Source organism: Drosophila rhopaloa, unplaced genomic scaffold (assembly GCF_018152115.1).
Source record: "Drosophila rhopaloa isolate 14029-0021.01 unplaced genomic scaffold, ASM1815211v1 contig_167, whole genome shotgun sequence".
Classification (NCBI taxonomy): domain Eukaryota; kingdom Metazoa; phylum Arthropoda; class Insecta; order Diptera; family Drosophilidae; genus Drosophila; species Drosophila rhopaloa.
In genome coordinates, this window is record NW_025335047.1 from 145,080 (window position 1) to 157,644 (window position 12,565).

Genomic DNA, 12,565 nt, shown 5'->3' on the forward strand with positions numbered 1-12,565 from the left:
CCGATGACTTGTTTAACGTTGACCCAAAATTGGTCTTTGAGAGTCCATAACTTTACCAAACTTTATCCGATTCCAAAGTGGCATACCTATAAAGACTTGTGATTCGATTCACTAAAAATCTGCATTCAAAAGTTTCAATTTAACGTTGATCAAATTTTTGACCCATTTTCATGTTAGTTATTTCTAATTTTCCGATGACTTGTTTAACGTTGACCCAAAATTGGTCTTTGAGAGTCCATAACTTTACCAAACTTTAACCGATTCCAAAGTGGCATATCTCTAAAGACTTGTGATTCGATTCTCTAACAATCAGCATTCAAAAGTTTCAATTTAACTTTGATCAAATTTTTGACCCATTTTCATGTTATTTATTTCTAATTTTCTTATGACTTGTTTAACGTTGACCCAAAATTGGTCTTTGAGAGTCCATAACTTTACCAAACTTTATCCGATTCCAAAGTGGCATATCTCTAAAGACTGGTGATTCGATTCTCTAATAATCTGCATTCAAAAGTTTAAATTTAACGTTGATCAAATTTTTGACCCATTTTCATGTTAGTTATTTCTAATTTTCCGATGACTTGTTTAACGTTGACCCAAAATTGGTCTTTGAGAGTCCATAACTTTACCAAACATTATCCGATTCCAAAGTGGCATACCTCTAAAGACTTGTGATTCAATTCTCAAAGAATCTGCATTCAAAAGTTTCAATTTACCGTTGATCAAATTTTTGACCCATTTTCATGTTAGTTATTTCTAATTTTCCGATGACTTGTTTAACGTTGACCCAAAATTGGTCTTTGAGAGTCCATAACTTTACCAAACTTTATCCGATTCCAAAGTGGCATACCTCTAAAGACTGGTGATTCGAATTTCTAAAAATCTGCATTCAAAAGTTTTAATTTAACGTTGATCAAATTTTTGACCCATTTTCATGTTAGATATTTCTAATTTTCCGATGACTTGTTTAACGTTGACCCAAAATTGGTCTTTGAGAGTCCATAACTTTACCAAACTTTATCCGATTCCAAAGTGGCATTCCTCTAAAGACTGGTGATTCGAATTTCTAAAAATCTGCATTCAAAAGTTTCAATTTACCGTTGATCAAATTTTTGACCCATTTTCATGTTAGTTATTTCTAATTTTCCGATGACTTGTTTAACGTTGACCCAAAATTGGTCTTTGAGAGTCCATAACTTTACCAAACTTTATCCGATTCCAAAGTGGCATATCTCTAAAGATTTGTGATTCGATTCTCTAACAATCAGCATTCAAAAGTTTTAATTTAACTTTGATCAAATTTTTGACCCATTTTCATGTTAGTTATTTCTAATTTTCCGATGACTTGTTTAACGTTGACCCAAAATTGGTCTTTGAGAGTCCATAACTTTACCAAACTTTATCCGATTCCAAAGTGGCATACCTCTAAAGACTTGTGATTCGATTCTCTAAAAATCTGCATTCAAAAGTTTCAATTTACCGTTGATCAAATTTTTGACCCATTTTCATGTTAGTTATTTCTAATTTTCCGATGACTTGTTTAACGTTGACCCAAAATTGGTCTTTGAGAGTCCATAACTTTACCAAACTTTATCCGATTCCAAAGTGGCATACCTATAAAGACTTGTGATTCGATTCACTAAAAATCTGCATTCAAAAGTTTCAATTTAACGTTGATCAAATTTTTGACCCATTTTCATGTGTTATTTCTAATTTTCCGATGACTTGTTTAACGTTGACCCAAAATTGGTCTTTGAGAGTCCATAACTTTACCAAACTTTAACCGATTCCAAAGTGGCATATCTCTAAAGACTTGTGATTCGATTCTCTAACAATCAGCATTCAAAAGTTTCAATTTAACTTTGATCAAATTTTTGACCCATTTTCATGTTATTTATTTCTAATTTTCTTATGACTTGTTTAACGTTGACCCAAAATTGGTCTTTGAGAGTCCATAACTTTACCAAACTTTATCCGATTCCAAAGTGGCATATCTCTAAAGACTGGTGATTCGATTCTCTAACAATCTGCATTCAAAAGTTTCAATTTAACGTTGATCAAATTTTTGACCCATTTTCATGTTAGTTATTTCTAATTTTCCGATGACTTGTTTAACGTTGACCCAAAATTGGTCTTTGAGAGTCCATAACTTTACCAAACATTATCCGATTCCAAAGTGGCATACCTCTAAAGACTTGTGATTCATTTCTCAAAGAATCTGCATTCAAAAGTTTCAATTTACCGTTGATCAAATTTTTGACCCATTTTCATGTTAGTTATTTCTAATTTTCCGATGACTTGTTTAACGTTGACCCAAAATTGGTCTTTGAGAGTCCATAACTTTACCAAACTTTATCCGATTCCAAAGTGGCATACCTCTAAAGACTGAAGATTCGAATTTCTAAAAATCTGCATTCAAAAGTTTTAATTTAACGTTGATCAAATTTTTGACCCATTTTCATGTTAGATATTTCTAATTTTCCGATGACTTGTTTAACGTTGACCCAAAATTGGTCTTTGAGAGTCCATAACTTTACCAAACTTTATCCGATTCCAAAGTGGCATTCCTCTAAAGACTGGTGATTCGAATTTCTAAAAATCTGCATTCAAAAGTTTCAATTTACCGTTGATCAAATTTTTGACCCATTTTCATGTTAGTTATTTCTAATTTTCCGATGACTTGTTTAACGTTGACCCAAAATTGGTCTTTGAGAGTCCATAACTTTACCAAACTTTATCCGATTCCAAAGTGGCATATCTCTAAAGATTTGTGATTCGATTCTCTAACAATCAGCATTCAAAAGTTTTAATTTAACTTTGATCAAATTTTTGACCCATTTTCATGTTAGTTATTTCTAATTTTCCGATGACTTGTTTAACGTTGACCCAAAATTGGTCTTTGAGAGTCCATAACTTTACCAAACTTTATCCGATTCCAAAGTGGCATACCTCTAAAGACTGAAGATTCGAATTTCTAAAAATCTGCATTCAAAAGTTTCAATTTAACGTTGATCAAATTTCTGACCCATTTTCATGTTAGTTATTTCTAATTTTCCGATGACGTGTTTAACGTTGACCCAAAATTGGTCTTTGAGAGTCCATAACTTTACCAAACTTTATCCGATTCCAAAGTGGCATACCTCTAAAGACTTGTGATTCGATTCTCTAAAAATCTGCATTCAAAAAATTCAATTTACCGTTGATCAAATTTTTGACCCATTTTCATGTTAGTTATTTCTAATTTTCTTATGACTTGTTTAACGTTGACCCAAAATTGGTCTTTGAGAGTCCATAACTTTACCAAACTTTATCCGATTCAAAAGTGGCATACCTATAAAGACTTGTGATTCGATTCACTAAAAATCTGCATTCAAAAGTTTCAATTTAACTTTGATCAAATTTTTGACCCATTTTCATGTTAGTTATTTCTAAGTTTCCGATGACTTGTTTAACGTTGACCCAAAATTGGTCTTTGAGAGTCCATAACTTTACCAAACTTTATCCGATTCCAAAGTGGCATACCTCTAAAGACTGGTGATTCGAATTTCTAAAAATCTGCATTCAAAAGTTTTAATTTAACGTTGATCAAATTTTTGACCCATTTTCATGTTAGTTATTTCTATTTTTCCGATGGCTTGTTTAACGTTGACCCAAAATTGGTCTTTGAGAGTCCATAACTTTACCAAACTTTATCCGATTCCAAAGTGGCATACCTCTAAAGACTTGTAATTCGATTCTCTAAAAATCTGCATTCAAAAGTTTCAATTTAACTTTGATCAAATTTTTGACCCATTTTCATGTTAGTTATTTCTAATTTTCCGATGACTTGTTTAACGTTGACCCAAAATTGGTCTTTGAGAGTCCATAACTTTACCAAACTTTATCCGATTCCAAAGTGGCATACCTATAAAGACTTGTGATTCGATTCACTAAAAATCTGCATTCAAAAGTTTCAATTTAACGTTGATCAAATTTTTGACCCATTTTCATGTGTTATTTCTAATTTTCCGATGACTTGTTTAACGTTGACCCAAAATTGGTCTTTGAGAGTCCATAACTTTACCAAACTTTAACCGATTCCAAAGTGGCATATCTCTAAAGACTTGTGATTCGATTCTCTAACAATCAGCATTCAAAAGTTTCAATTTAACTTTGATCAAATTTTTGACCCATTTTCATGTTATTTATTTCTAATTTTCTTATGACTTGTTTAACGTTGACCCAAAATTGGTCTTTGAGAGTCCATAACTTTACCAAACTTTATCCGATTCCAAAGTGGCATATCTCTAAAGACTGGTGATTCGATTCTCTAACAATCTGCATTCAAAAGTTTCAATTTAACGTTGATCAAATTTTTGACCCATTTTCATGTTAGTTATTTCTAATTTTCCGATGACTTGTTTAACGTTGACCCAAAATTGGTCTTTGAGAGTCCATAACTTTACCAAACATTATCCGATTCCAAAGTGGCATACCTCTAAAGACTTGTGATTCATTTCTCAAAGAATCTGCATTCAAAAGTTTCAATTTACCGTTGATCAAATTTTTGACCCATTTTCATGTTAGTTATTTCTAATTTTCCGATGACTTGTTTAACGTTGACCCAAAATTGGTCTTTGAGAGTCCATAACTTTACCAAACTTTATCCGATTCCAAAGTGGCATACCTCTAAAGACTGGTGATTCGAATTTCTAAAAATCTGCATTCAAAAGTTTTAATTTAACGTTGATCAAATTTTTGACCCATTTTCATGTTAGATATTTCTAATTTTCCGATGACTTGTTTAACGTTGACCCAAAATTGGTCTTTGAGAGTCCATAACTTTACCAAACTTTATCCGATTCCAAAGTGGCATTCCTCTAAAGACTGGTGATTCGAATTTCTAAAAATCTGCATTCAAAAGTTTCAATTTACCGTTGATCAAATTTTTGACCCATTTTCATGTTAGTTATTTCTAATTTTCCGATGACTTGTTTAACGTTGACCCAAAATTGGTCTTTGAGAGTCCATAACTTTACCAAACTTTATCCGATTCCAAAGTGGCATATCTCTAAAGATTTGTGATTCGATTCTCTAACAATCAGCATTCAAAAGTTTTAATTTAACTTTGATCAAATTTTTGACCCATTTTCATGTTAGTTATTTCTAATTTTCCGATGACTTGTTTAACGTTGACCCAAAATTGGTCTTTGAGAGTCCATAACTTTACCAAACTTTATCCGATTCCAAAGTGGCATACCTCTAAAGACTGGTGATTCGAATTTCTAAAAATCTGCATTCAAAAGTTTCAATTTAACGTTGATCAAATTTCTGACCCATTTTCATGTTAGTTATTTCTAATTTTCCGATGACGTGTTTAACGTTGACCCAAAATTGGTCTTTGAGAGTCCATAACTTTACCAAACTTTATCCGATTCCAAAGTGGCATACCTCTAAAGACTTGTGATTCGATTCTCTAAAAATCTGCATTCAAAAATTCAATTTACCGTTGATCAAATTTTTGACCCATTTTCATGTTAGTTATATCTAATTTTCCGATGACTTGTTTAACGTTGACCCAAAATTGGTCTTTGAGAGTCCATAACTTTACCAAACTTTATCCGATTCCAAAGTGGCATACCTCTAAAGACTTGTGATTCTATTCTCTAAAAATCTGCATTCAAAAGTTTCAATTTACCGTTGATCAAATTTTTGACCCATTTTCATGTTAGTTATTTCTAATTTTCCGATGACTTGTTTAAAGTTGACCCAAAATTGGTCTTTGAGAGTCCATAACTTTACCAAACTTTTACCAACTTTATGATCAAATTTTTGACCCATTTTCATGTTAGTTATTTCTATTTTTCCGATGACTTGTTTAACGTTGACCCAAAATTGGTCTTTGAGAGTCCATAACTTTACCAAACTTTATCCGATTCCAAAGTGGCATACCTCTAAAGACTGGTGATTCGAATTTCTAAAAATCTGCATTCAAAAGTTTCAATTTACCGTTGATCAAATTTTTGACCCATTTTCATGTTAGTTATTTCTAATTTTCCGATGACTTGTTTAAAGTTGACCCAAAATTGGTCTTTGAGAGTCCATAACTTTACCAAACTTTTACCAACTTTATGATCAAATTTTTGACCCATTTTCATGTTAGTTATTTCTATTTTTCCGATGACTTGTTTAACGTTGACCCAAAATTGGTCTTTGAGAGTCCATAACTTTACCAAACTTTATCCGATTCCAAAGTGGCATATCTCTAAAGACTTGTGATTCGATTCTCTAACAATCAGCATTCAAAAGTTTCAATTTAACTTTGATCAAATTTTTGACCCATTTTCATGTTAGTTATTTCTAATTTTCCGATGACTTGTTTAACGTTGACCCAAAATTGGTCTTTGAGAGTCCATAACTTTACCAAACTTTATCCGATTCCAAAGTGGCATACCTCTAAAGACTTGTGATTCGATTCTCTAAAAATCTGCATTCAAAAGTTTCAATTTACCGTTGATCAAATTTTTGACCCATTTTCATGTTAGTTATATCTAATTTTCCGATGACTTGTTTAACGTTGACCCAAAATTGGTCTTTGAGAATCCATAACTTTACCAAACTTTATCCGATTCCAAAGTGGCATACCTCTAAAGACTTGTGATTCGATTCTCTAAAAATCTGCATTCAAAAGTTTCAATTTACCGTTGATCAAATTTTTGACCCATTTTCATGTTAGTTATTTCTAATTTTCCGATGACTTGTTTAAAGTTGACCCAAAATTGGTCTTTGAGAGTCCATAACTTTACCAAACTTTATCCGATTCCAAAGTGGCATACCTCTAAAGACTTGTAATTCGATTCTCTAAAAATCTGCATTCAAAAGTTTCAATTTACCGTTGATCAAATTTTTGACCCATTTTCATGTTAGTTATTTCTAATTTTCCGATGACTTGTTTAACGTTGACCCAAAATTAGTCTTTGAGAGTCTATAACTTTACCAAACTTTATCTGTTTCCAAAGTGGCATACCTCTAAAGACTTGTGATTCGATTCACTAAAAATCTGCATTCAAAAGTTTCAATTTAACGTTGATCAAATTTTTGACCCATTTTCATGTTAGTTATTTCTAATTTTCCGCTGACTTGTTTAACGTTGACCCAAAATTGGTCTTTGAGAGTCCATAACTTTACCAAACTTTATCCGATTCCAAAGTGGCATATCTCTAAAGACTTGTGATTCGATTCTCTAACAATCAGCATTCAAAAGTTTCAATTTAACTTTGATCAAATTTTTGACCCATTTTCATTTTAGTTATTTCTAATTTTCCGATGACTTGTTTAACGTTGACCCAAAATTGGTCTTTGAGAGTCCATAACTTTACCAAACTTTATCCGATTCCAAAGTGGCATACCTCTAAAGACTTGTGATTTGATTGGTTATTTTATTGGTTCTCACCCTAACTCATTGGCGAAAAGTCTGTTATGGAGACCGAGAAAAATAAGATGAAAAAGATACCACCCACATGACCTCCCATCAAGACACATATAATATTTAAAGCTTAAAGGAATTAAAATAGAAATTAAATATATATCGCGTATAATTTGTTATACCTAAGATTTGTTATCCCCTATATTTACAACCTGTTCAAGCTGCCACATAGGTAGCTGTATACCTGTTAAGTTTTGCAATAAATATTCTATTTTTTACTTTTATAAAAAAAAAAAGAAGTTATTTATAATTTTCGATGTCTTGTAATACAGTGACTCAAATCTGGTCTTCGAGAGTCCATAACTTTACTAAACTTTATCCAATTCCAAAGTGGCATACCTCTAAAGACTTGTTATTCGATTCTCTAAAAAGATTAATCACAATGGGATTTCTGAAGTCCATAACTTCACCAAATTTAGGGCTATTTTAAAGTGGACTACCCTTGCAGCTCTTAAAACAATTAATATTCTTTTTTTTCGGTTTCGATGTTTTAAAACAATGAAGCTTGGTGAATTTTCCGATAATTGTTTGATCGTTTCTAAGGCAGCTATATAAAATAGAGGCCGATCGGGGACGGTACTTATATACTAACTGCAACATAACGAAGACTTTTACCACAGTTTCATCCAAATAGCTTTGCATCTTATGGACTAGTTTGCGTAGAAACGGACAGACTTTTGACTGAAATTATAGTAAGCTCTGCAAGGGTATAAAAACTGATTAATATTTGGCGTTCAGGCGACGGATGGTTAATGAGCGGCAACAGTCAAGATGAGCGGTTAAGTGGAAGAGTGGAAACACTCATATTTCGCTTGTAATTCATTTAAATGAGATGCACTCAACCTGAAATGCAGTGGGGGCTGGCAAAGAAGCCGATTAGCGGTTGGGTTAAAATGCGTTCGTAATTGGTCAGAAAGGGCCAACTGGAATCGTTGAGGGGCTCTGATGGGATTTTGTGGTCATTAAGCTTTAGTTTCAGTTCAGCAGTGTACCGCCCTTCGGTGCTCACTCAGTTGGGTTCATCCTTTAATGTGGGAAAGTTAATGAGATTAGGATGAGCCAGAGCTTTGGTTTGGAGGTCTGTCTGCGACTAACCGCAGTTTTACAACTGAGGAAGACTTCTTAGACCTTATCGGTGCATAAATCAATTGAATTAATAAATTAACAAGCATGGCCTACTCGCCGTGCAACATGACCAACACTCCGAACCAGCTCCATCTAGTTTCATCTTGCCGGGCTTGTAGTATCTCAATTAATTATTTGTGTGCGGTCAATATGTGTGCGGGTGTGGGCGTGTGCAGCAGCGGATATGCGGCAGGACTACCATAATGTTGCCTGCCACATTTTAATTACACATTAATGTGTGCACACCGAAACCCAAAAAGTTGTACGAACTAACATTTTGTTTTCTGCGGTTTTACAAATGTGATAACATCAACAGTAATGAACATAAAATAAATACCGGAAACAAAACCCTCTAAACGTAAAAGAAATTAAACGAAAACTAAATACTCTTTAAAATAAAAAGATTTCATGTAAATAATTTTTTTTTAATTCCCTGTCTATGGAATAGAGGGCATCCCAAATTTTAGACTAACTATAAAATTAATTTATTATCAGAAAAAAACTTGGTTTGGTTAAAAATTAATTTCTAAAAAATACGATACTAATTCAGCCTTGCTTGATTTACCAAATTCTTATTGAACTCTACAGTGTAAAAGTAAATTTAATTTGCCCACCTATTCGACTATATCAACATTATTATTTCACCAGGGTATAATACTATTTAAATATGCTTTTAACTTTTACTGGCACTCTGGGGCTAACAACAGCAAACTTTCGGTTCAACTGTAGTTAAGCAAATAAGCAAAAATTACAATAAATTAAATAATTAATGTAACTCGATGTTCAACACACCGACAGTGAACGAGGGTGGCACGTTAGGGCGGAGTTTGTGTGAACTGCATGTTAATTAATAGTGACTGGGTAACACGACATGCCGACCAATTAAAATTAATACACCAATAAAGCAATTTGATCAATAAAGACACCGCGGCAGCCGCACGCCAAACAATGAGCACATATTTGTATCCTGCGGTTAAGCTGCAGTCTCTGTCATGGTTTTGACATGGAATTCGGAATCAATAAGCGCAGCATAGAAGGCATCTCGAATATGCCGTCTATGCGGCGTCCAAAATTATGCAACACAAACATTTTTCTCTGAATTGCCGATGGGCTAGAATGGATTGAGGGACACATGGCGTATGCATTATGTACAGTGCACATGCCAGCATACGAATGCCGAGCACTTAATTATTTTTTAACACACTTTTTAACGATATATATTTCGTTCCGTTTCGCAGTAAATAGTTTCAGGGGGAGCTGAATATGTATGAATATATATTTTAACACATACACTTTTTTTGTTAAGTTTCGGGGCCCTCTCCGCTGTTTGTTTGCATTGGTAATGAGTTTACTTTGGCTGTAAGTTGCGCAAACAGACCGCCGGCTCACCTCGGCCTGACTTCATGTGGTTCTCTGTGGCTCAGGGTGCTGCAGCCAGCGATGCCCCACCCAGAAATTGCTTGTGGGTCACGTGGAGGAGCGGAGCAGAACTTGTGCATTAAACTTTCGTTTTATTGTAAACTTCTGTCAACAAAAATCTTTTTGCCTCTCAAATAAATTGTGTGAGCGCGCGTGGGCTGGCCACATGTGTTTTTAGTTTTTCGGTTATTTCTGCAAATTGCTCTGCGGTCTCGCTCTCTAACTTTGCAAAATATAAAAATTTTAATTAGTATTAAAAAATAAAACGATGTGCAAATATGGTGCCAGCACGACTGTCCGGTGTTTTAAGGCCTCTACTAGCAACACTTTTACGACCGGCCATAAAAGTCAGCGAAATATTTGTGACTCACAGCGTTTTAAAGCGTCTTTAATAAACGAAAGAGAAAAGGAAAATAAATCAACGCTGCCGGACTGAGGTTGTTTGCCTTATCAGAGAGGTTTCACTTTGTGTGAGGGGTTAAACATGAACAACATCCTGATAAGCTTGGTCAGGTGCTGACCTGGCTTTACTTTGATACCGCGATAAGCATCTGGCGCCGGCACATAAATTACAGCACAAAGGAGCTACAGCTATCAGTATCTGTTTGAAGCTGGCCGCCCATTATGCGGATATCAATTCATTAAATGATGCGCGGTTCAATGAAATTAGCGACCCACGACGGTGTTGACAAGCCATCGTTAAGTAGACAATTACCAGGACACACCAGCGCAAAGAACTTCAAACGGCCCAAACAAAAAAAAACATGTCAGAGAGCGGAACTTACCAGTGGGTCCCATGAAAACAAAATCCGCCCCTAAGTAGCAATACTTATGACATAATAGCTTTTGTCAAACAGTGGGGCGAATTCGAAAACTGATAAATAAATACAGCCAAAAAATAAAAATATGTAATTAACATTTGAAAAAGTGCATCATTGAATCTATGAAAAAATCAATACATGCAATACATAATGTATTCGCAACGATAAGTTAATTTAGATTACATCAATATGCTTCATAATTCAATATAAAAATGTTAATAGCAAGGAATAATAACCAATTAGGGTGTAACATTAAGTTGATTTAAACTAAACACATAAAGAATAATTAATTCTGATTTTAGTTTAAGCCTGATAAATGCAATTTCATAGTTTTGTATGTATCTTGTAATTTGTATGTTCCACCCGTTACTCCAATGTTTCGGAACACTGTTCCAGTCCAATCCTGACTCCTCACTATCCTCCTCCGCGCCAACTTCGTCTTTAATTTTTCTTGCTTCTGCGGGTGCTGTTTTTGTTTTTATTTTAGCCATATTAATGTATACCTTTCTTTAAATGTATATGTGTGCTCGGGCATTTTAGGTATATTAAAAAATAACAATGTTATTATTGTGATAGCCCACTTTTCACAGGGGCCCCTGTATTTGTTTGCTCATGTCAATCTCGTCCAAACAGGTGGAATAGCAATTTGACAATGTTTTTCAATTGAAATAATTTAGATTTGCTTTTTTGCTTAAAAGCAAAAACCACTTAGTAGGGCTTATTAGTGGAGTATGTTAATAAGAGACGACCTCCCGTCGAGTGTCAATAAGCCAAACACTTTGACCTGTTTGATTTGCACTATTGCGTGTGCCTGTGCCAACATTTCCAATCAAAGTCGGGCTATATATCATCATCAACTGTAGTGAGGTCAGGGGCCATGGCCATTGACTGGGGGCGCCTTAACCCTGGAATGTGCCCTTAACCCGACGTCTGCAAATCCAGGCGTTGAGCTGACAGTGACAAAGCAAATGTCAAATTAATTTGATGCTTCATTTGGGTTCCTTGTCTCGCAGGAGAATGCAAAAGTGGCGTTGTACCGTGGACTTGGCTTAAAAAACAAATGGTATTTTTTCTTGAATTTTTTTAGATTTTAAAAATAAATAAATTTTACATAACGATAATTTTAAATGAGAAAGAGTCTATTTAATAATTAAGCACATGCCAGACTTATAAAAATAATTTTCTTCAAACTTACATATGTGTTGATAACGCCAGACCCGAGTGTCAATCGCGAACCTTACATTTCAGAATATAAGACTTACACTAATATTTTTGTGGGGGTTACTAAAATTTCATGTTTGGCATACTAAAAAATAAAACCAAAATAACTTATTTCTTGAAAATCTTCAGTTTTCTTGCTATTTAAATGTTAGTTCCTAAAACACGTCTGATACAAAGACGCTCACAGTTTTTTAAATGAATGCACATTATATTTCGTACAAGCAGAAACTTCAAACGGCGGTCTGTGTCGAAGTATTTAACACGGAGTTTGGTGACGGGTAGATGGCTGGACCTTCGCACACCTGGAATGCTGACTGTCAATTTCATTTACGTTTTCAATCGATTTATTGTGAGCCTAACCACAGCCCGCGCCCCTCGTCCACACGCCCATTCACACATTCACAGACAGGGGGACACGGACACTCAAAGGCAATATTGGTCAGATTTTTGACAGCTCAAATTGAATTTGCCTTTTGCTGTTGCCTTTTTGGCTGCGCCACAAAAAGTGAAATGT